The following is a 26,321-nucleotide window of genomic DNA, read 5'->3' on the forward strand; positions in this document are numbered from 1 at the left end:
GTGGCCCGTCTGCCCGGAGCTGCCAGAGTGGCCAGTCTGCCCGGAGCTGCCAGAGTGGCCAGTCTGCCCGTAGCTGCCAGAGTGGCCAGTCTGCCCGTAGCTGCCAGAGTGGCCCGTCTGCCCGGATCTGCCAGAGTGGCCCGTAGTTCCGGATCTGCCAGAGTGGCCCGTAGTTCCGGATCTGCCAGAGTGGCCCGCCGTGCCGGATCTGCCAGAGTGGCCCGCCGTGCCGGATCTGCCAGAGTGGCCCGCCGTGCCGGATCTGCCAGAGTGGCCGTCCGCCAGCCGGGCGCAGCAAGGGTCGTCTGCCAGCCGGGCGCAGCATTCGCCACTCGCCAGCCGGGCGCAGCCAGGAACGCCCGCCAGCCGGGCACAGCAAGGTTCGCTCGCCAGCCGGGCACAGCCAGAGACACCCGCCAGCCGGGCGAGGCAAGAATCGCCCGCCAGCCGGGCGAAGTTAGGGGCGCCACTTAAGTGGACTGCGTCAGGGATGGAGCAGAGTCCACGTCCCGCACCTGAGCCGCCTCCCATATAGGTGGGTTGGGGAGGGGGGGTGTAGCACTGTGCCGTCGTTGACGGCAGCCACCCTCCCTTCCCTCCCTTTTTGTTTAGGGGATTTTTGTTGTTGTTGTTTTGGGTTTTTTTCTGTGTTTTGTGTAGGTGCATTCCGGGGTCTGCACCTTTGAGGGGGGGTACTGTCACGTCCTGACCAGTATAAAGTATATTTGGTTATTGTAGTTTGGTCAGGACGTGGCAGAGGGGAGTTGATGTATGTTTATGGGGTTTGTCACTGGTCTATGTCTGTGTTTCTATGTCTAGTTAATTGGGGTTGGACTCTCAATTGAAGGCAGGTGTGTTGAGTTGCCTTTGATTGGGAGTCCTATATAGTGGGGTGTGTTTGTCTTTGTGTTTCGTGGGTAGTTGTTTTTTGCACTGCTAGTTATAGCCTGCAAAACTGTCTCCTGTCATGTTGTCTGCATTTGTTGTTTTTTCGTGATCAACGTGTTTAATAAACATGATGTTGAGCACACAACCTGCTGCGTTTTGGTCCACGTTCTCCGACAGTGATTTCGCGATATCGTCAGAAGACGAGGAACGTGACACAGGGACTGTAGTGATGCCTCTTGCCCTGAGATGCAGTGCTTAAGACCGCTGCGCCACTTGGGAGCAGCAGTCAAATGTAACAGATATCAGTATTGGTAAACATGAATATAAACTCAATTTACTTGCAGATGATCGCCTGATATACCTGACCAATATTGAAAACTCAATGCCCTCTTTGCTAAAAATATTCTCAGAATACTAAAAAATATCAGGTTCTAAATTTAACTTTGAAAAAAACGAAATAATGGCAAAAGGAAAAAAAATGAATAACTCACAATTTACAGCAATTCTTTAAGTGGACCCTAAAACATATTAAATACTTGGGATGCTTAATAAGTGAACAAACAACAAATATATAAAGATCACTTTATTCCATTACTCAACAATATGAAAGCAGATCTGATTAGATGGAATAATCTTCCCATAAATCTTACAGGTAAAATTAACCTGTTTAGAATGGCATGGCTGACAAAGTTTTATAATTTATTTTCAGTAATATATTCTGTCAAAAAGTATATTAGGTCATAACAGACTTTATATGGGCAAATAATATTTCTAGAATCAAAAGGAAAGTTTTACATCTTTCCAAATCAGAGGGTGGTTTTAACCTTTTAAACATTGTATCAACTTGCTACCCAAGGCTTCTACTTGCGACATATAGTTAAATGCACTAAAGAGGAATAATGGGTACATATTGAAGATGTGCATGCTCATCCCCAGAATATTTTTATGTGTCTATTTTCAAAGGATAACTTCATAGTTAAGAACACTATAACGATATGGAAGAAAATTAAACATATATTTCAAGAACCAATATCACTCCCTAGAAACACAACCCTATGGAATAATCATTGCATAGCTTTACAGAACTCACCGATAAATTGGCCCACGTGGAAAACTAAAGCCATAAAAAACGTAAATGATTGGTTACAGGAAATACATTTATCTCCATGACATAATTAAAAAGTAATTTTGGACTGATCAACGTAGACGGTTTAACAGACATGCAATTTAAAGTTACATTTTGATTTGAAATCTTTTGGACATCAGACCTTGAGGAAATTTTATCTGAGAGAGAAAAGGATGTTCATATGATAGGGAAGATCTACAAAACATTTCAGAAGGCATGTCCAACTGACAATCTCAAAGAAAAAAATATATACACTTTTGGAAGCAAGATTTAAAAAGAACTGATGCTGATGGGAAGTTGGAGCATAACTAACTAAATTACAGTTAACAAAATCTATGTTTGATCCAGTATAAACTAATGTATAGAATTTATTATACAGAAGACAAAATTGCCAAATTCTACAGCACAACGGCAGAGTCATGTCTCAAGTGTAAAACTAAAAATGACTCAATAATCCATGCCTTCTGGGAACGCTGTAAAGTTCGGAAGTTGTGGGCAGAGCTGGAAAGTTGGCTGTTTGTATGTGTTTGTAAGTTGTCATTTTTTTGGGGGGGTGGGGGGGGGTTGTAGAAAATAAAGGGAAAAATGTAATATATCAAAAATATAAACGCAACCTGTAAAGTGTTTCATGAGCTGAAATGAAAGATCCCAGAAATGTTCCATAGACACAAAAAAATGTATTTTTCTCAAATTTTGTGCACAAATTTTGTGTAGAAAGAATGTGGCTGCCTCACAACTGCAGACCACGTGTAACCACGCCAGCCCCGGACCTCCACATCCGGCTTCTTCACCTGCGGGATCGTCTGGGATCGGCCACCCGGACAGCTGATGAAACTGTCGGTTTGCACAACCGAATAATTTCTGCACAAACTGTCAAAATCCATCTCAGGGAAGCTCATCTGTATGCTCGTCGTCCCCACCAGGGTCTTGACCTGACTGTAGTTTGACGTCGTAACTGACTTCAGCGGGCAAATGCTCACCTTCGATGGCCACTGGTACACTGGAGAAGAGTGCTCTTCACAGATTAATCCCGGTGTTACAGTTCCCTCCAATATCCAGCAACATAGCACAGCCATTGAAGAGGAGTGGGACAACATTCCACAGGCCACAATTAACAGCCTGATCAACTCTATGCGAAGGAGATGGAAATGGCAAATGGAGGTCACACCGGAAACCTACTGATTTTCTAATCCACACCACTACCTTTTTTTAAGGTATCTGTGACCAACAGATGCATATCTGTATTCCCAGTCATGTAAAATCCATAGATTAGATCCTAATTTATTTATTTCAATTTACTGATTTCCTTTTATGAACAGTAACTCAGTAAAATCTGAATAATTATAGTAAAACCTGCAAAGAGCGAATGTAAACCAGGGAAAAGACACTACCCTCCCTTGTGCCCAATAAAAAAAACACACAACCCTCCCCAAAGCAAACAAATAAGTTTGACAACCCTCCCCTATTTTGGACCACAGTAAATTGCGATCTGTCTCTTAGTTGTTAAAGTTTACAGTGAAAGCATTTTTCCATCTCGAAAATGTATACAAAAAATATCTATTTTTTGTTTCTTGTTGTTGCAGTGCACCAAAAATGATATCCCCCGACCCACTTGGACCCCTGCTGAGACCCACAAGTGTGTCCCATCCCACAGTTTGGAAATCACTGTTCTAGAATATGCTGTCTCAACCGATGATGGGCACAATACAAACACCTCAGAAATAGGGTGTAAGCTGCAACATGGGGAAAAATTCTGAATTTTATCATTTTCTTGTGGTGTTATGGAGCATGCAGAATGTCTTTATCACCCGGCAGGTGCTTTAGAGTGGTACAGGTGGATGCAAACAGTTCAGTAGGCGCTAGCAAGCTTTCAGAATCAACTAGGTGTGAAACTACAGCAGGTTAAGGTTTTTCAGCAATGAAGTGAATCTGATGATTTCATGTTATCTTGTTTTCTACATTTTCTTCATTTTTTGTTCGACATTATTCTGAAGCTCTGAGCTTTCACAAATGCTTTCACAAGTCTCCACCTCTCTTTGTGGAGTTTAATTTTGGATGTGTGATGACATCTGACTGCTTTGTACTGTATCACATAATTTCTTCATTAAAGATGCACTCCGGGATCTTAAGCAGCACAAATTGGATTTGTAACATATGCAAAATTTGTATCATATCACATGAAATGGATGAAGTAGTACACAATTGAATGACTTAGCACACAAAAAACGGGGACCCGTTTTGGCTCGTGAGCACCACTTTCAAAACAGCTGACTGAAGTTATACAAAAGTTTAGAGGGCTTAAGGGCTGCAATCCATTTTACAAGCTGTTAGCTAGAAATATGATAAATTATTTGATTTGTTGAGGGAATTCAGAGAGGAAGAGGGCGAAACGAGATGCTTGAATCTGCCCCAAACTCTGTCTGTGCGAAAATACAATGAGAAGCAAATGAAGTGAGGATTTTTGTGTTTGGAGGTCAATGAGAAATTGATGAATTCGGTCAACATAAAATTGAATAGCTAATTTGATATGTGAGGCTTATTTGATAAAATAGAAGTTTTGTAATGTTTAGGTTCTTACGAATGTACTGATATAGGTGGCATTCCAGAAACATTGAGAAAAATGATTTTATATCGGAGTTGTCTCTGTTGTTCACACACATAACTGCCCTCTCATTGGCTAGAATGTTCCCGCCTGATCCCGCCTCCCCCTGCCTGGCTTCGGCCTATGTGGGCATTTATTCCCATTGTTAGTGCTGCCAGTCCCATTACTCGTCCGTGTATAAATCATCTTTGGCGAAGTCGATGCAACATGGCATATGTTGTCATTCACTGCATCAGGATTGTTACGATAAAACAAGGAGTCATGGCGATCAGAAATTAAACTCATTGCATCTTGCAGAATCGTTAGTGTAATTATTATTCATTGAATGTATCAGTATGAGCAAAAGTTCCAAGTACTAATTTAAAACAATCTGCGTTGTCCTTGCAAGCATCAGTATTTATTGAGATGCCCATGGAGGTTATGGGGGATATCTAGTGGGCCATCTTCTGCACCTCTCTAAACAAACATCTAAGCTAATTTCCTGACTTCAGGGGGAGTTTTGTCTGTGCTTTCCATCCATGCAATTTCCTCCTTCCATCTCTGATGGATACCTGCAGTGAATTTGTTTGTCAGACACTGCTGGAGGTGTCTAATGGCTAATATTTCCAAGGCAGTCTAATTTGTTTTTTATTTTATCTGTAACTCATGTCTTTATCACTCTCTAACCTCAAATGCTTTCTGGATTTTTTCTCTGCATCTTTGGGGGATGTACCTAGAGTAGCTTCTGTAATTATTGAATGTCTAAGGGAATATGGAAAACTGAGTTCATAAATAGTTCAATGTGGGTATTAAAAGTCAAATTTCATTCATATTGTGCTGCATCTACACACACACCTAATACGTACATAAAAAAACGACTTGCTGTTGACAGTTGTCTTTAGACGATATGATTATGAAATTGTGCATTTTATTGGAACATTGACAGTGGACCACAATGAAACGCTTTACCTTACAATCGCTTTTACCACAGATAAGTAATGATCAACAACACCTGTGACGTATAATACAATTCCAAGTGTGAATTTACTACCCCAACATTGTTGATGCCTCTGGCTGAATCCTGTACCTGTTGTTATCAGAGGGTTGAGTCTAAAATTCCTAGAGGCTGCATTTCCTCTCGAAGTGGCTCTGTTAAAATTGCATGAATATATTTCCACAGTAATGTTCTATCAATAATGGCTGAGTGAAGAGCCATTAACGATGCTTGAGAAGAACTGAGGAAGAAGTGTTAGGCTACTTCACTGGGTTTTCTAGGCAATGCCGTCTGTCATTTTCAAAAGCTTGGCTCTCAAGACAATTAACAGAGTTTAGAAAAGGAAAAATTGTCAATTGTGTCTTTACAATGTTCAAAAATCAGCAGCTCAGCACTTGACTATCAGTAAAGGGAGTGAAAGACTTGCTCAGATTTGCTAATCTGTTGGGAGAATCGTTCTTTACGATACATACTGTGAATGAATCAAATACAAATTAGGAATTATACATACAAAGAATCGAGTGACACAGATATGCTATGGCAAATTAGAACATGGCATTACCATTCATTTCAAAAAGGTCTCCTGAAGCAGCAGATAAACCATATGGATCTTCCACACCTGCTGCCTTTGATGTGAGAAATCCCAACAGGAAATCCCCCAAATGAGAGATCAAATTCTGTTTGATGCCATCTACCACTGCATCGCAACATAAAACAATGCCCTGACATGTTTTTGTGATGGGCCACTGACTAGCACATAACCAAGCTTGAAGTATTCCTCTCCGCACATGCACCTGCTTATGACCTACAATTGCAACTATGACACCACATTCAGGTTCAAGGCATGTCATCAAGCCATCTGTTTTAATGGGTCACACATTTTTAATTGAGTGCTCACAATCCATGAGGCTGGTTTAAATGTGAACTGGTAACACTGTAAAAACAACATTGTAATAACATGGTAATAACAATTATTACTGAATCATTATTGAACAGTAGGCTACATATGAATCCTAATCATTCATACTATTGTCTTTTGTGTGTTAGCATCTGGTTGGTATGTTAGTAATTCTGTTAGAATGTTTATAGATTTAATAATATCATATATGAGAGCAGCAACCATGTGCACAGTGGAAATTGCATTGCAGTGCTCACAGACTTATTGTTGACCTGGAAAGCAACATCTTTGCTGGATTACAAGACAGCACCTCAGGACATACAGATACTGTTGAGTGCACATGGTGTAAGGGCCATGGTATTGACCACCCTGTTTTTATTAACCCACTGCCCCCTTTCACAAACATGCCGCATGTCTTATCTAGCCTGCTCTCTTGCTCTGACATGAGATTAGAGGATAGCCTACCCTCGGGCCTTTTAAAGCTCATTGAAGCTGTGTCCAACTAAATGGAATTGTACGCTCAAACCACAATGCAGCCCTAAGTTCATCAGTACACTCTTAACTGTAGCATACACGTGAACTTTATACCCTTAAATTCAGTGCTCTTACATGTTCATTTTATTTTTAGGAAAACAGCTAACATCCTGTATTTCAACACATTCTGCCATGGGGCAGAGAAAAATGTGTCGTTTTATAGACGTTCTCATGCCATTTACACATTTTTCCATGAGGCTGATAGAAAATGTTGCTGTTTTAAAGCTAATTTCCTGCAATTCTTATCATCTTGCAAAGGGGCAGAGAGAAAAATGTGCCATTGTATAGCTAATTTCCTGATATTCACATTTTGCCATCAGGCTAAGAGAAAATGTTGCAGTTTTCATATGATGACTCAGGATGAGGCCCAGATGCAAACACAGGAGGCAGATGGTTCGAGTCCTTGTTATTTATTAAAATACAAGGGGCAGGCGATAGGCAAGTCGAGGACAGGCAGTTCATTAACCATGTCAGAGTCCGAAAGGTACAGGGGGGCAGGCAGGCTCAAGGTCAGGACAGGCTGAATGCTCAGGCAGGCGGGCTCAGTGTCAGGGCAGGCAGAATAGGTCAGAACCAGGAGGGCTAGAAAACAGAGACTAGGGAAAACCAGGAACACAGAAAACCACGCTAGTAGGCTTGACGAGATCAAACGAACTGGCAACAGACAGGGAACACAGGTATAAATACCCTGGGGATAATGGCGAAGATGGGCGACACCTGGAGGGGGGTGGAGACAAGCAAAAAGACAGGTGAAACAGACCAGGGTGGAGTAGAGACAAGCACAAAGACAGGTGAAACACATCAGGGTGTGATATGTAAAGCTAATTGAATGTAATTATAAACATTTTGCCATGGCTTATGACGTGTTCTGTGTACATTTGCTGTGCACTTTTTCAGAGTTTAACCTTTTACTGCAGTTGGCTAAGTCAGGGCCACACAGTGATTCTTGGTAGTCTTAAACAAATCTACTTTGAAACAAAAGTACACACCTCACATACATGATTATGGCCTTAAAAAAAGAAGACACCTGTACCATGTCAGATATGTATTACATTTTGAGTTTGCATCCCAATATTACTCGCTATTTACAGTACATCACAGAAGACTGAAATATAAAACTGTTTGACATAGAAACACCGGATTTTCGTCGTAAAAATAAAATGTAATAAAATATTAACATTCCACCCATGAGGCCAAAGAGGTCGCTTTTGGTCATTGACTGCAGGAAAGGGCTACAGCTAGAATTCTTAATTGAAACAATAACAAACCGGATACCCCGCCTCTGTTTTGGTATAAAGCTGAGGGATGGGCCCTGGAGAAATGTAGCCCATCTCAAATTCATAGACAGAGACATGGATGCAAGGACCATCCATGATATATATTTTTTTGAATCTAGTTTTAACCATGTTTTGAGACTATAGTGTTTGTTTACAAACATAGAGTAAAACAAGCTTTTATTTTGGGTTCTCATGGGGTACGAGAGTTGAACTAAGCTCATGAAGCATTTATAAGTTATAGTCTTCAAGAATCAATATATCATTCATTTATAAGTCCAAAAATGGATGTGGCAACTAAGGATTCTAGCTTCAAATAATGAATGTAGGCCTACTGAAAATGACAATATTGGTTGTCTGTGAGTACACACTACAAACTGTTCTCTAATAGCGTTTTTATACCTGGGTACTGTACCATAACGGTTTACTTTCTATGTGTTCAGTTCTGTTTCGGCATTCTTTGGTTTTCCATGTAATATTTGTGTCGTGCTCAATCATTTTCAGTCACGCTAGCTCATTAGCATAAAGTATTGGCTTGATATGTTTTTTGATCAAAATTAGAATTCAGTAGAACAACGTGTTTTCTAGCCAATCCAATTCGTTTGAATGTAGAAATCATAGTGTAAGCACACTTTAAAAGCCTCAAATGTTAATCAAGATCCACCTTTTAAAATGAGTCATTCATTAACAGTCAACTAAAAAGCTAGCTAACTATCTGTTCAGCTTGGTAGCACACCCACTGTAATGAATACTCAGGGAGAAAAAGGTGTAGATTCACACGCAGAGCGCGGCAGATGTTTAATACGCCTTTGCAGAAGGCAGGAATCGTGGTCACAGGCAGGCAATGGTCAACCACAGGTAGGTAGTCAAAAACAAACAATACCTCACAACCATACAAGCAGAAAGAACTGAACTAAATAGGGAGCTGATTAGACCAGGTGAAAAACGAACACAGGTGGAATCAATGAAGAAAAATTAAGGACAGGGCTACGTTCAAGAACACAAAGAAACAGTGCTACGTTCAAGAACACAAAGAAACAGGGCTACGTTCAAGAACACAAAGAAACAGGGCTACGTTCAAGAACACAAAGAAACAGGGCTACGTTCAAGAACACAAAGAAACAGGGCTACGTTCAAGAACACAAAGAAACAGGGCTACGTACAAGAACACAAAGACAAAGGTTGACTAAGAAAAGAAAAGCAGACCCTTACAGTAACCCCCCCCCCCAAGGCTGGTTCGACAAGGTCATGGAGGCCCCGTCATGGACTGGGCCTCTGCTCCCCCGCTCCACCCTCCGTTGCCGTTTGGTCGTCAGAAGCCTCCCATGGGGGGTGTACTGTTAGGGTCTGCTTTTCTTTTCTTAGTCAACCTTTGTCTTTGTGTTCTTGAACGTAGCCCAGTGGGTCTGTTCGGGGGTCGACCCCGAGGTCGGGGAGCGGTACGATCATGGTGAAATGCCTGAATCATCTCTGGGTCGAGGATGTTTTGGTCGGGAGCCCAGGACCGGTCTTCAGGCCCAGAACTTTCCCAGTGCACTAGGTAGTGGATGCGACCTCTCAGGTGTTTGGAATCAAGGATGGCCCGTATGGCATAGGCAGGTTCCCCTCCGATGTCCAACGATGGGGGCGCACTGCGGGTTGAGACTGGAGGATGAAGAGGACTGTAGGTCACCGGTTTTAACAGAGGCACATGGAAGGACAAGGAGATGTTATACTGACGGGGTAACTGGAGGCGGTACATGACAGGGTTGATGCGATGGGTTATCTTGAAGGGACCAATGAAGCAAGGACAGAACTTTTTGCAGGGGAGGCGGAGCCGGATGTCTCTGGTAGAGAGCCACACACGCTGTCCGGGGTGAAAGAGTGGCGTAGGTCAGCAGCGTCTGTCAGCAAAGCGTTTCTGGGTATTAGAACTCACTCATGCACTCATCCCTCCGCCTTACTCCATTTCAGTGTGTCCTTGGTTACCAATCCCCCATGTTTCCCTGGGAGGCAGAGCCTGGTACTGTCCCAGCTGTCGACGACTGGTTTCGGCGTAGTGAGCGGGTATGGGAGACCTCTGAGCATATTCGGCCCAGGCCATATACCGACTCCAGTTGTGTGGAGAGGCAGAACATTGTTGGCGGAGGCACTTCCCTATTTCATGGTTCAGGTGTGCCGTCTGCCCATTGGCCTGGGGGTGATACCCGGAGGAGAGGCTGAGGGTGACCCCCAGTCGGTCACAGAAGGCTCGCCACACCCAGGAGACAAACTGGGGCCCACGGTCAGAGGCAATGTCCTCCGGAATCCCATACAGACAGAACACCTGCTGGAACATACACTCCGCCAATTCCATGGCGTTAGGTGGATGAGGAAGAGGAACCAGACGACACATTTTTGAAAAGCGAACTACTATGACAAGGATGGTGGTGTTAGAGGATTCAGGAAGGTCTGTGAGGAAGTCAACAGCTATGTGTGACCAGGGTCTGTGAGGGAATGGCAAAGGTTGAAGCCTCCTGGAAGGGAGATGAAGGCTTTTGGTTTAGACGCAGACTGTACAGGAGAGTACGTAATCCCTTACGTCGGATTTCAGTGAGGACCACCAGAACTTCCAGTCTAGAAGTTCAGTGGTTCATGTAATGCCCAGATGTCCTGACGCCAAGGACGTGTGACACCATTGCATCAGTTGGGGTCTAACAGCTGCTGGTACGTAACTCTTCCCAGCTGGTGTCTCAGGAGGAGCTGGGTCTGAGGTTAGGGCTTCTTGTATGGCAGAGTGAACCTCCCACTGTCCCGATCCCATAATGCAAGAGGAAGGAAGAATGGCTGTAGGGCCCGAGTTACTGGTCGGAAGGTCAAACTGTCAGGAGAGAGCATCAGCTTTTACGTTTTTCTTTCCAGGGATGTAAGTAACATGAAAATCGAAGCGTGTGAAGAGAGCCCAGCGGGCTTGTCTGGAGTTTAACCTTTTTTGTATTTTATTTTTTTATTGTTATTTCACCTTTGCCAGTTTAGAACAAGTTCTCATTTACAACTGTGACCTGGCCAAGATAAAGCAAAGCAGTGCGACAAAAACAATACATGGGACAAAAAAACGTACAGTCAATAACATAATGTAAAAATCTGTATACAGTGTGTGCAAATGAAGTAAGGAGGCAAGGCAATAAATAGACCAATAGTGGCGAAGTAATTACAATTTACCCTGGAGTGATATGTGCAGATGAGGATGTGCAAGTAGAAATACCGGTGTGCAAAAGAGCAGAAAAATAAACACAAATATGGGGATGAGGTAGGTAGTTGGTTGGATGGGCTATTTACAGATGGGCTGTGTACAGCTGCAGCGATCGGTAAGCTGCTCTGACAGCTGACACTTAAAGTTAGTGAGGGAGATATAAGTCTCCAGCTTCAGTGACTTTTGCAGTTCGTTCCAGTCATTGGCAGCAGAGAACTGGAAGGAAAGGCGGCCAAAGGAGTTGTTGACTTTGGAGATGACCAGTGAAATATACCTGCTGGAGCGCGTGCTACGGGTGGGTGTTGCTATGGTGACCAGTGAGCGGATATAATGCGGATCTATACTTAGCAAAGACTTATAGATGACCTGGAACCAGTGGGTTTGGCGACAAATATGTAGGAAGGACCAGCCAACGAGAGCATACACGTCGCAGTAGTGGGTAGTATATGGGGCTTTGGTGACAAAACGGGTGGCACTGTGATAGACTACATCCAGTTTGCTGAGTAGACTCATCGATAGGATAGTCAACCTCTTGGCCCCTCTGATATATTCCAAATTGCGATGATCTGTTAGGACGAGAAAGGGATGTTGTGCGCCCTCCAACCAGTGGTGCCACTCCTCGAGGGCCAGCTTGATGGCGAGGAGTTCTGTTCCCCACATCGTAATTCCTCTCAGCGAGGGATAATTTCCTGGAGCAGAAGGCACAAGGATGTGATTTGGGAGGTGTTCCCACCCGCTGAGAGTATTGCTCCTACTTCGGAGGCATCCACCACCAGGGTGAACGGAAGGGTCGGATCAGGTTGGCAAAGGACAGGAGCTGAGATGAAGAGGCGTTTCAAGATGGCTGGTAAGGGCAGCGGCCGTAGAACTGAAGTTCCGAATGAACAGGCGATAAAAGTTACAGAACCCAATGAAACATTGGAGTTCCTTAACAGTGGTGGGTTTGGGCCAGTTACTGACGGCGGTGACTTTGTTCTCATCCATGCTGACCCCTCCAGGGGTCAGTACGAAGCTGAGGAAGTCTACCGAGGTCACATGGAAGACACTCTTCACATAAAAGTTATGGTCAAGGAGCTGTTGAAGAACCTTTTAAATATGCTGTATGTGTTCCTTCAGGGAGTAGGAGTAAATCAGGATGTCATCAATGTAGATGATGAGAAATTGGTTGATCATTTCCTGGAAAACCTTGTTCATAAAGGATTGGAACACGGCGGGGACGTTCGTAAGGCATGACCAGGTATTTGTGTACTCCCTGTTCACCCATGACTGCGTGCCCATGCACACCTCCAACTCAATCTTCAAGTTTGCAGATGACACAACAGTAGTAGGACTGATTACCAACAATGATGAGAGAGCCTACAGGGAGGAGGTGAGGGCCCTGGGAGTGTGGTGCCAGGAAAATAACCTCTCTCCCAACGTCAACAAAACAAAGGAGCTGATCATGGACTTTAGGAAACAGCAGAGGGAGCACGCCCCTCTCCCCATCGACAGGACCTTAACAGCTGATCAGGGATACCTCCGTTGTAACTAACTCTCTGCTGAGAGTTGATACACACGTTAACAAGAAATTTGTGGAGTGGTTGAAAAACGAGTTTTAATGACTCCAACCTAAGTGTATGTAAACTTCCAACTTCAACTGTAGGTCAAAAGCGCACCAGTCTGATACCCAAAATTATTTGGTACTGGCTAGCTTGTAAAGCGTACTGATGGGCGGGTTTTGCACAGTTGTCATCATCATAACAATAAGAACGTTCCAAGCTGACTGATTGTCCATTCTATAGGTTGTTAACAATAAAGTCACATTTCAAACATTCCATTCCCAGCTGAAGGGCTAGCCTGCAGCCCGCTCCTCATTGTCCCCATTAAAATGCCTACATTTAGGCTATTGTTTATATGTGTATTTCACACTATTTGGGGGTAAAAATCTGAGTAGAAGTACAGCAATCGAGTATTAGTGAAGCAAAACTTTAGCGGTCAAAACCATTCATCTTCGGAAGACAGGGGAGCGGGTGTATATGCAGGGCCCGGCTGTAAAAGAGACCTTGGTCTCAGTCTGTGTTCCTTGTTGAAATAAAGATATAATAATAATAAGAATAATTTATAAAAGGTCATATTTATATTTTTATACCAACTAGCTCAAAAATAAGTGAAAATTTGATAATGTTCTGGTAAGAAAAGTGGAGATTGGCTCAGGTGGCCAAGTGGACACAAGGCTGTTGGCTCATCTCAGTCGTGAAGAGGAATATCTCTGACAAGGCCATGCTGGTGGGTGGTAACATTCAAATAAAACCCAGCCCTGAAACTAAACTGAAAATAATTTGTATGTCATAGCAAAAGACATCGCATTCACACGGATTTGCACGAAATGTGCAGTTCGGATTCGTCACTTCTAACCCAAATACACTGAACAAAAATATAAACGCAACATGCAACAATTTCAAAGATTTAACTGAGTTACAGTTCATATAAGGAAATCAGTCAATTGAAATAAATTAATTAGGCACTAATCTATGCATTTCACCTGACCAGGAATACAGATACGCATCTGTTTGTCACAGATACCTTAAAAAATAAAATTGGGGTATGGATCAGTAAACTAGTCAGTATCTGCTATGACCACCATTTGCTTCATGCAGCGTCACACATCTCCTTCACATAGAGTTGATCAGGCTGTTGATTGTGGCCTGTGGAATGTTGTCCCACTCCTCTTCAATGGCTGTGCGAAGCTGCTGGATATTGGCGGGAACTGTAACACATTGTCATATACGTCGATCCAGAGCACCCCTAACATGCTCAATGGGTGACATGTCTGATTAGTATGCAGGCCATGGAAGAAGTGGGACATTTTCAGCTTCCAGGAATTGTGTACAGATCCTTGCAACATGGGGCCGTGCATTATCATGCTGAAACATGAGGTGATGTCGGCGGAATGGGCCTCGGGATCTCGTCACGGTATTTCTGTGTATTGAAATTGCCATTGATAAAATGCAATTGTGTTAGTTATGTTAGCTTATGCCTGCCCATACCATAACCCCACCGACACCATGGGGCACTCTGTTCACAACGTTGACATCAGCAAACCGCTCACCCACACGGCGCCATACACAAGGTCTGCAGTTGTGAGGCCGATTGGACGTACTGCCAAATTCTTTGAAACGACATTGGAGGCGGTTTATGGTTGAGAAATGAACATTCAATTATCTGGCAACAGCTCTGGTGGACATTCCAGCTGTCAGCATGCCAAATGCATGCTCTCTCAAAACTTCAGACATCTGTGGCATTGTGTTCTGTGACAAAACTGCACATTTTAGTGGCCTTTTATTGTCCCTAGCACAAGGTGCACTTGTGTAATCATGCTGTTTAATCAGCTTCTTGATATGCCACACCTGTCAGGTGGATGGCTTATCTTGGAAAAGGAGAAATGCTCAATAACATTTGAGAGAAATAAGCTTTTTGTGCATATGTATCATTTCTGGGATTTTTTATTTTAGCTCATGAAACATAGGACCAAAACTTTACATGTTGCGTTTATATATTTTTTCAGTGTATTTCATACTTTGACTAAAACAATGACTTATTGACTAAAATAAAATTGTTGTTTTTTAGGGGTTCGCAGCGTTGTTTCCACTAATATCTGATTACATCGCATTGATTTTGCAAACACTGTTTGCAAATGCTCAGACAGGGAGCTCATCCTGTCTGATACTGTTACAAAAGTAGATTGCAGTTTGCAGTAACTGCAGTCGACTGCTATTTTGGTCGCAGTAATTTCAGTGTACTGCAGTGGTGTAAAGTACTTAAGTAAAAATAAGTACTACTCAAGTCGTTTTTTTTAGGTATCTGTACTTTACTTTACTATTTATATTTTTGACTACTTTTACTTCACTACATTCCTTAAGAAAATATTGTACTTTTTACTCCATACATTTTCCTTGACAACTAAAAATACTCGTTACATTTTGAATGCTTAGCAGGACAGGAAAATAGTCTAATTCATGCACTTATCAACAGAACATCCCTGGTCATCCCTGCCTCTGATCTGGTGGACTCACTAAACACAAATGCTTTGTTTGTAAATGATGTCTGAGTGTTGGAGTGTGACCCTGGCTTTCCATAAATAAAAATAAAAAGAAAATGGTACCATCTGGTTTGCTTAATATAAAGAATTTGAAATTATTTAAACTTTTACTTTTGATACTTAAGTATATTTTAAACCAAATACTTTTAGACTTTTACTCAAGTAGAATTTTACTGGGTGACTTACTTTTACTTGAGTCATTTTCTATTAAGGTATCTTTAATATAAATTTTACTCAAGTATGGCAGTTGGGTACTTTTTCCACCACTGCAGTTATACTGCACTCTGACTGCAATCATTTTTCGTAAGGGAACAAACACTGAGGTGGACCGGTTAGTACTTAACAATTTCACCAGAGTGCAGGTGATAACAGAGAGTACTGGTACAGCACACCATATACAATCGCCCTCTGGGCCACCATAATCACACCATATTTCAACTGGTCGATCAGTACAGTACCGTTTCCGTTTAATTAAACGTTGAACACAGTTCTGTCGTACTGAACGCACCCCAGTCAAAGGCAATCAAGCAAAGCGCCGTGACATTGACCAACCAATGGGTGTGTAAGATACCACCCACATACGTTTGCTTGACACCCCCTCATGATAAAACTGGAGGAACAAAGATAGATCCAACGGTAGGGAGTGCTGTTTTGTCACAGGTAGCTTGTGCACTGACGAGACAGGACTGTATTTGTTGAATGTAGCCTAGATAAGTACAGTTATGTAAACCGTTGAGAGATCAACACAATTGGTGATACATTTTAGTAGACTATTGCATATAGACCTACTTGTAAATAGATCTAGTCTAATAGCCCTACTGTGGAATACATTTGAATTGGGCCTATTGACTTGAACACTGGTCTTAATTGCATAATCATATCAGTGACAATGTGATGCTCATTACATTCCCTATGCAATTACCACGAGGTATTCAAATGACCCTGACAGTCGTGAAAGAAAACTACAGCTGTAACTCCCTCTGTCTGGATGGCTGTGACTAATTCCAATTGGGCAACGTATAGCCTATAAATGACCGTGTGCCATTTAAAAAAGATACTTCAGTTCATCTTTTTGGCTTTGAATACGTGGAAATTAGAGCATGCTGGGTGAGTATTGAGCTCCCGACCAGTGGTGCATTTCATTTGTGCGCGTGTTTTCACGTGTCAACAGTGGGCGCTTCACTGCCTCTGTACAACGGGTCTGGAGCAAGGGGATGCGCAGAATGTAAATCTCAGCTCAGAGGTCTCTCTGTCTCACTCTCCGTCCAGACTGGCAGCATTTCCTGGGGTGTCTTAGTTGTTGAAAGACTAGACCAAAGCACCTGTGATTGAGTACAGTTGTCATCCCGACGTCGGAGCTGGAGCCCTGTGACTCCCTGAGCTAATTGCGTGGGTGCTTCGGGGATTACAACGAGGAGCATCTCCTCCAAGCCAAGAGGAGAGACGGACTTGCGGGGCTCTTTACGGAGAAGTGTGGTGCTGCGATTCCTTGGACCAGCGTTAACCCGCAAACTCTCGTTGGGATCCTGAATAAGAGAGCCACGGCTCTTATGAAAATGTTTCTTCTTTAGGAAAAGACATAGAGACAATCGATAAATACCACTGATTTATGTCATTTGGACAGTGGAATCAATTAAATAGGCTAGCCTACTATTTTCTCTGGTCATCCAATTCCATGAAGAGGAAAAACAGCATTCTGTTTAATAACTCGGTAAGTGTTTATTAGTTTACGTTGATTTGATAAGCTTCCACATAAGGTAAAAAGCTATTTTAATGTTTCATAATAGTGGTTACGTTCAGTGGCGGTTCTAGACCATTTCAACTGGGGGGCCAAGCTGGGGCCAGTTGTACTGTTAGAGGGGCCAGTTACATTAGACGTTATTGTTGGAATATCGTTTTCTTCACTGCATTGCAGGCATTAGCAGGCAAAAGACCATGTTCATAATCATCATCGTTGCCAGTCTAATAACGGATGTAAAAAAAGAACGATAGCAAAAATTAGTTATGTAAAAATTATTTCATACTCCACAATTAGGGGAGCCACAAGGGGGTCCAACATTTTTGTGACAGGGGCACTGCCCCTTCCCCCCCGAACCGCTAGTGGTTACGTTGCATGCGAGTCCGAGTGTCTATCAATTCCCCAATATTTCATAGGCTATAGCCTACTAGTATTTTTCGACATGCTGAGAAGTTTTTCTTTATGTTTCAATAATCGAAAAGGCAGTGTGAAATATAACAATTATTTGATAACTGAGCATATTATGGCATCTACAATACAATTCACACGGTGCCTATAGTATAACCTATTAGGCCAGGGTTATAGTTGGATTTTCTTGCTTGTTCCCATTTCCAAATACGGGAAGTGGCGAGGGTGACACATTTAAACAACACCCTGATTCAAGCACTTATTCAACTTTCTATCTTTTGAATTGTAGAAAAAGCTATTTCCTCAACAACAGTAAAAAAAAAAGATGTGTGTAGAAGACATTTATCGAGATAATGGTTGTGCATGATCATCTCATGCATAATGCTGATATAGTACTCCACCAGGAGCCTTGAATGGCTTTTCCAGGCAACTGAGATTTATCTTGCTGCTCAGGCTCATTTTCTTCATCTAGGGCACAAGTCCACATGGGGGCTGCTTTGTGCCATGCAGTCAGGGAAGGTATAGCCTTCATAGCTCTGACTGCAGATAGCCTCATGCTGGTTGCAATAGAGCCCCTTCCTCTACATACAATTCAGTCAGGAGCACCTTATAGATCTTTTGCTCTCTAGCTTTTTTCATTTTAAGCTGTGATTAGTCATCCAACATAATTCAATTATGCTTTTAATTATGTTGCTGGCGCTATTGTATTTCTCATTGACTCCTCTGACTGTGTAAAATGATTGTCTGCATCCCAGGTGGCTGCCCTCTGGGGGACCTTTGTGACCAAAACGGTCTCTCCTTTGTTCTATTTCCTTTAGATAAATACATATATTAATGTGTCAAAACTCTTCTGGTTGGACCATATTTTGAACCCCTTAAAAAAGACAGAACACCAGCTGCAGCAGAATTGCAGATGCTCAGCCAATATATATCTTCAAAGTATGTGCTATTCATTGGGGAATTTGATCCCTCTCTCCTCTATTCATGTTTATTTATAGATTTCTCTAGCATGCTTTGCTCATCTCGTTCTGTGGCTAACAAGCACAGCCAAATGAGAGGTGAAAACATCATAAGCAGCTAGGTGCTGAATTATTCCTGAACACTGCAATATGCAGCTGCCATTGCTACAGAGGAAAGGACTGTGGCCCTTTTATTTTAGCTCAATTGGTTTTGAAATCCCTTCTGAAGAACATCAGAGTGGCAATCTTGGTACAAAAAGTGCATTTCTGTTAGAAATAATCTAGGCGGTTCAAATATACTGTAGTGCTGTAAGTGGATGCACAAATCCAGAGGTCTAGCTCTAATCTAGAAAGCATCTGTCCCTCTCTTCATCCCACACCTCCAACCCAGTGATGTATCTGTGGCTATTGGGATGGGGGTCTGGAGATATGTCACCACGATGATAGGGTTGTGGAACGGATCACTGCTCCCTGTCTCACTCTCTGTTAAGTGCACTTACTTTTCTGGCCCCATGGTTTGCAGTAGCTGTGGGGTTCACCGATGCATTGGCCCCTTGGTTAACATCTGAGGGAATCACTGGAGCTTCCTGTTGTCTTTAGAAAAGTGAGGCCTTCCAGGAATTCTCCTGTTTTCTCAGTTACTAGATCCTTCCCTCTTTGGGTGAAGTGTTTTCGACCCGATAATTATCAATCCTTTCACCCTTTGTGCACAGCTGCTATTCGAGTGTTAAACAAACTCTCTCACTCACTGTGTGAAAACAGTTCATATCTCCTCATGAAAGTATCTTGCTTCATGACATTTAGTTTAATAGATAACGTTTGTGACATTGATTGTGTCTTCAAATGCAAATCATTTTCAGTTTTGAGGTTTAGCCTTACTTTTTTGTTTCGAATTCATCATTTGCAGTATTTTCTATACTATAATGTACTGTATAATGCATAGAACAATAATTGTGACTCAATGTCACTATGATGTTTCTCTGAGTGACAAAAGTGAGAAACGTAATAACATCTCCCTTGTCTTAGAGCTCAGTCTATGTTAGTCACTGTTGCGTGCTGTGTATTTTTGGTCTTAGTCACTGCCAGTTTGTCAGTCCTAATCACATTTATCTTATGCACGCATGTACGTAGCAAAATGCCAATCAGACACCTCCATGGAGTGACTCAGTGTTCTGTGTTATGTGATGTGCTTCCATGTTAGCCGCACTTGAAATAGCAGACAGAGACATCTCAGGAGAGGTATTCATATGATTATGCAAAACCATTCTTTAATTGGATGAAAATGGTACAAAGCTGTACGGAGAGGAAAGGGGGCAGTATAGTAAGAGATTACAAAAAAATATTCCAAGTCAGTACACTTAATTGGTCTTGGACAAACATCATTCAGTTTCTCAGCACAGAGCATTTAGACCTTCGTTGTGAAACAATCTCAAAGGCTTCTTTCAATGCCCTTGTTCGAAGTCTTTAGTACCTAACTTTGATATACTAACGTTTATGCGTCCTCGTTGGCCGATGTGAAATGAAGTTTACTCAGCAGTTGGATCGCTGGATAAACTAAATAGTGAGGCACAGATGAGATGGGCTCATTATCTTGGGTAAATCACAGCTCATGTTGGAAGTTAGGACTTAAATCATTCCGCTTGTTCATACTGGCCTTTGAGATTTTCTAGTGGAGGGCAATAATAGTGATTACAGTAATTATATGTATCCTTTCTTGAATTAGAGATAATCTTCAATATGAATTAGGTTTTAGATACTGCTGTCTTGTGAGATGGTGAGTAGCCTACCCAGTGTTTCCCCTAGGATTTATTTCAGAAGCATGGGGTCTTCCTGCGGGGGGCGGCCGATGGGCTCTTCCTGGGGCATACTTCTATACCTCTAACAGTGCAGTGGCAGCCATAATTTGGCAGCAACGCACCAAAGCATATAGGGGAAACACTAGCCTACCTATTATCTGTTTTTCTAACTAACCGAGTAACAGTGTCTCCTTTTGAGATGTACACTACAGTCCTCGCTGGTCCAGCTTTGTTTGCCATAGGTCTTGTTGCATCTGAAAACAGCTCACCCTCCCTCTCATGTTGTGATAGAACCTCTCTCCTTTACTCCCACCCTTATTAGATTCTTTGCTATTATGCGTCCCTTCAGGGGAAAACGGATGCCTTTAACCACCTCTTCTATCAATTATGCACCAAACAACAGCCCCTCTAACCAAGAAGTCATGTCATTTACTCAGGGATACGTTTAGCCAACGACTTTCATTAGGCTTAGCTATTGTGGAGGTGAAACTGTGATGCATCATTACACTTGGCAGAGAAATCTCGTGTTCATAATTTCACTTCACCTCCGCCAGTGCATAGTGATATCCAGCCACCCTTACCTCAACAGTACACGGCCAAATAGAAGACAGACTTTAATGATAATGCATACCTATTACCAGTATGAGCTCTTCATTTTTGATCAACTCAGTGGAGACATCTTGCTTGACATGTTGACAGCCCAACTTGAATTCTCTCACAAGCTGGGGATCCAACATATCAAGCAATGTCAAAATAAAGAGCTCATTTTGAAAATACTGGAGGTATGCATTATAAATACAGTCTGTCCTCTATGGGTCCCGGCATTAGACTGGGAAGGATAGGATGGGATGACTGGGATGGACCAGAGCAAACCAGACAAACTGGGGAATGTTGCACACATTTCTACCCGGGTATGATCTCAAAGCATGTAATCCAATGTGACACGATTTACAGTGGCAAAATGCCCCCTAAAACTTGAAAGACACCAGGAAATCCACTCTGAGACACACTGTGTCCCACAATTACAGCAGATGAGGAACCATTACTGGCACCAGGAGCATGGTGCTAAGCCAGCACTGGCCGGAAGATTATGTAATCTATAACCAAATGAGATCACCCCCCTGAAGAGTGTGTTCTGGGCGACAGTAGGTAGCTGCAGGAGGCTGGTGCATTGGGCTCCTCACAGAATGTGACTCATAACAATGGTTATGGAATAACAGCTATATTCCTCCCCTTCAAACTAAACATACACAATTCTGTAGCTATTGAAATGACTGCATGTTTTGTTTTGTAAACATTTGTAAGACGATGAAACAATAGTTTTATATGCAATTTTACTACTATATTATTAAGAATACCTAAGTTAGTAGCCTACTGGGTTAATCCACAGACATGTAAAGTTTTAAGAAGCTGGAGAAGGGTTAGGAATCTTAATCCTGAGAGGAATATCAGTTACCAGTGGTAACAGTGATGTGGGTCAAAGCATTAGGAAAGAAAGCTTTTACTATTGAAATAATGATAGAATTGGAATTATATAACAATAGGCACCACTTCCAGATCCGATTTTTTTTAAAGGCCCATTACATTACTTGTCAGACAATATTATGTATCAAGCGTGGGGAATTCAGTTCACAGACTTTGCAAGCATGACACAGGCTCAGTGGAAAAACGTCACTCCGACGACCGGCTGTGGAACCAGGCTTTCAAAGCTTTGACTATTGAAAACCGTAGAGACGTATCAAATCAAATCAAATGTTATTTCTCACACGCGCCGAGTACAACAAGTGTAGACCTTACAGTGAAATGCTTACTTACAAGCCCTTAACCAACAATGCAGTTTTGAGAAAAATACCAAAAGAAAAATAAGAAGTAAAAGTAACAAATAATTAAAGAGCAGCAGTAAAATAACAATAGCGAAGCTATATACAGGGGGTACCGGTACAGAGTCAATGTGCGGGGGCACTGGTTAGTTGAGGTAATTGAGGTAATATATACATGTAGGTAGAGTTATTAAAGTGACTTATGCATAGATAATAACATAGAGTAGCTGCAGTGTAAAAAGGGGGGGGGGCAATGCAAATAGTCTGGGTAGTCATTATATTACCACACATAAGCAAGTCATTCATGTAATGTATAATTTCAATGGATCTGGAAGTCAAATGGTTACAGAAATGAAAATGTATTGATCTTGACACTCAATACTCCATAATGTCAAAGTGGAATTATGTTTCAGAATATTTACAAATGAATTATAAATAAAAAGCTGAAATGTCTTGAGTCAATAAGTATTCCACCCCATTGTTTTGGCAAGCCTAAATAAGTTCAGGAGTAAAAATGTACGTAACAAGTCATAATAAGTTGCATGGACTGACTCTGTGTGCAATGATAGTGTTTAACATGATTTTTGAATGGCTACCTCATCTCTGTACCTAGGGCTGGGCGGTACACCGTATTTTACAATATACCAGTATTGATGCACGGACCGGTTTGGGTTTTTACTGTACATTCTATCATGGTATTTGAATGTTTGGTTTGTGTATAACGTCCATTTTTATAGTTTATTCAGCTGCTTGAGTCATCTCTCTCAGCTCTCTCTCTCCATGACACTTTCCACACAGGCCTAGCCCCTTCCGCTGTCACTCAAGGAGCGCATTTGTTGTTCCTCGACCACGAGACACTTGCGTTCAGTCTGCATGGTCAATGCAGCACATGCAACAATGTTGATGACAACGATGCTGTTTTCACTTTGCTTCTTAATATAAATCTATAATTACACTATTAGTTTGTGTTTCTTACATTTGCAAATGGCTAGTTTGTTTTTTCTTAGCAAGTTGGGCCAAAATCATGTTAAAAAAAAATGAAAATCCAATTTTTGCTTGGATTCCTGAGGACGCATCCAATAATCCAGAGGGCGCGATCAGAGAATTCATGCAATCTGCCTTGAAACTTCCTATAGAGACTGTAAACAAGGTGGCTTTCCACCGAGTACACAGACTTGGTGTCCCTGAACAAAGGGGGGGGGTCAAAATCAAAAGTAACAGTCAGTATCTGGTGTGACCACCAGCTGCATTAAGTACTGCAGTGCATCTCCTCCTCATGGACTGCACCAGATTTGCCAGTTCTTGCTGTGAGATGTTACCCCACTCTTCCACCAAGGCACGTGCAAGTTCCCAGACATTTCTGGGGGGAATTGCGCCAGCACTCACCCTCTGATCCGAAGGGGTCCCAGACGTGCTCAATGGGATTGAGATCTGGGCTCTTCGCTGGCCATTGCAGAACACTGACATTCCTGTCTTGCAGGAAATAACGCACAGAACGAGCAGTATGGCTGGGGGCATTTTCATGCTGGAGGGCCATGTCAGGATGAGCCTGCAGTAAGGGTATCATATGAGGGAGGAGGATGTCTTCCCTGTAACGCACAGCGTTGAGATTGCCTGCAATGACAACAAACTCAGTCCGATGATGCTGTGACACACTGCCCCAGACCATGACGGACCCTCCACCTCCAAATCAATCCTGCTCTGGAGTACAGGCCTCGGTGTAACGCTCATTCCTTCGACAATAAACGCGAATCCGACCATCACCCCTGGTGAGACAAAACCACGACTTGTCAGTGAAGATCACTTTTTGCCAGTCCTGTCTGGTCCAGCGGTGGTGGGTTTGTGCCCATAGGCGACATTGTTGCCGGTGATGTCTTGTGAGGACCTGACTTACAACAGGCCTACAAGCCCTCAGTCTAGCCTCTCTCAGCCTGTTGCGGACAGTCTGAGCACTGATGGAGGGATTGTGCATTCCTGGTGTAACTCGGGCAGTTGTTGTTGCCATCCTGTACCTGTCCTGCAGGTGTAATGTTCGGATGTACCGATCCTGTGCAGGTGTTGTTACACGTGGTCTGCCACTGCGAGGACGATCAGCTGTCCGTCCTGTCTCCCTGTAGCGCTGTCTTAGGCTTCTCACAGTACGGACATTGCAATTTATTGCCCTGGCCACATCTGTAGTCCTCATGCCTCCTTGCAGCATGCCTAAGGAACGTTCACACAGATGAGCAGGGGCCCTGGGCATCTTCATTCTGGTGTTTTTAAAGTCAGTAGAAAGGCCTCTTTAGTGTCCTGAGTTTTCATTACTGTGACCTTAATTGCCTACCGTCTGTAACCGAGTGAGTCTGCCTGCGATCCGGAACCGAGTGAGTCTGCCTGCGATCCGGAACCGAGTGAGTCTGCCTGCGATCCGGAACCGAGTGAGTCTGCTTGCGATCCAGAACCGAGTGAGTCTGCCTGCGATCCGGAACCGAGTGAGTCTGACTATAACTTTGAACTATGTGAGTCTGCCTACAGCTCGGAACCGAGTGAATCTGCCTACGGTCCAGAGCCAAGAGAGTCTGCCTACAGTCTGGAGGGCAGTAGGCCAGAACCTGAGCCACCTCCAGTATAGGTGGGTTGGGGAGGGGAGGTGTAGCACAGGTGCCGTCGTTGACGGCAGCCACCCTCCCTTCCCTCCCTTTAGTTAGGGGTTTATTTTTTGGTTGTTTTTTGTTGTTTAGGTGCATTCGGGGTATGCACCTTTGGGGGGGTACTGTCACGTCCTGACCAGCAGAGGGAGTAATTGTATTATAATTTGGTCAGGACGTGGCAGAAGGGTATTTGTTTTGTATGGTTGGGGTTGTGTGTGTTATTAAAGGGGTGTTTGGTTTATGTAGTCTGGGGTGTGAGTATATGTTCTAGTGTTGGTTTTCTATGGTTTTCTAGTCTGTCTATTTCTGTGTGGTTTGTGTGGCTCCCGATCAGGAACAGCTGTACGTCATTGTTCCTGATTGGGAGTCATTTACATTTACATTTAAGTCATTTAGCAGACGCTCTTATCCAGAGCGACTTACAGATTGGTGCATTCACCTTATAATATCCAGTGGAACAACCACTTACAATAGTGCATCTAAATCTTTTAGGGGGGGGGGGGTTAGAAGGATAACTTTATCCTATCCCAGGTATTCCTTGAAGAGGTGGGGTTTCAGGTGTCTCCGGAAGGTGGTGATTGACTCCGCTGTCCTGGCGTCGTGAGGGAGCTTGTTCCACCATTGGGGTGCCAGAGCAGCGAACAGTTTTGACTGGGCTGAGCGGGAACTGTCCTTCCTCAGAGGTAGGGAGGCGAGCAGGCCAGAGGTGGATGAACGCAGTGCCCTTGTTTGGGTGTAGGGCCTGATCAGAGCCTGAAGGTACGGAGGTGCCGTTCCCCTCACAGCTCCGTAGGCAAGCACCATGGTCTTGTAGCGGATGCGAGCTTCAACTGGAAGCCAGTGGAGAGAGCGGAGGAGCGGGGTGACGTGAGAGAACTTGGGAAGGTTGAACACCAGACGGGCTGCGGCGTTCTGGATGAGTTGTAGGGGTTTAATGGCACAGGCAGGGAGCCCAGCCAACAGCGAGTTGCAGTAATCCAGGCGGGAGATGACAAGTGCCTGGATTAGGACCTGCGCCGCTTCCTGTGTGAGGCAGGGTCGTACTCTGCGAATGTTGTAGAGCATGAACCTACAGGATCGGGTCACCGCCTTGATGTTAGTGGAGAACGACAGGGTGTTGTCCAGGGTCACTCCAAGGTTCTTAGCACTCTGGGAGGAGGACACAAGGGAGTTGTCAACCGTGATGGCGAGATCATGGAACGGGCAGTCCTTCCCCGGGAGGAAGAGCAGCTCCGTCTTGCCGAGGTTCAGCTTGAGGTGGTGATCCGTCATCCACACTGATATGTCTTAGATGCTTGTTTTCACCTGGGGATTTTGTGGGTAGTTGTCTTTTGCACTGCTAGTTGTCATAGCCTGTGAAACTGTCGTCTGTCGTTCTTTTGTTTT

General features: G+C 43.3%; 1 protein-coding gene across 1 annotated transcript in view; it reads left to right on the forward strand.

The window, feature by feature from the left end:
- Window positions 1-16,590: 16,590 nt before the first annotated feature.
- The window catches only part of LOC106582848 (contactin-3), a 75,654-nt gene continuing 65,923 nt past the window's right edge, over window positions 16,591-26,321 (forward strand). The window contains exon 1 of the mRNA XM_014166370.2: window positions 16,591-17,295. The gene's annotated coding sequence lies outside the window, so the exon portion shown is untranslated. The remainder of the gene's footprint in view (window positions 17,296-26,321) is intronic.

Source organism: Salmo salar, chromosome ssa22 (genome assembly GCF_905237065.1).
Source record: "Salmo salar chromosome ssa22, Ssal_v3.1, whole genome shotgun sequence".
Lineage (NCBI taxonomy): Eukaryota > Metazoa > Chordata > Actinopteri > Salmoniformes > Salmonidae > Salmo > Salmo salar.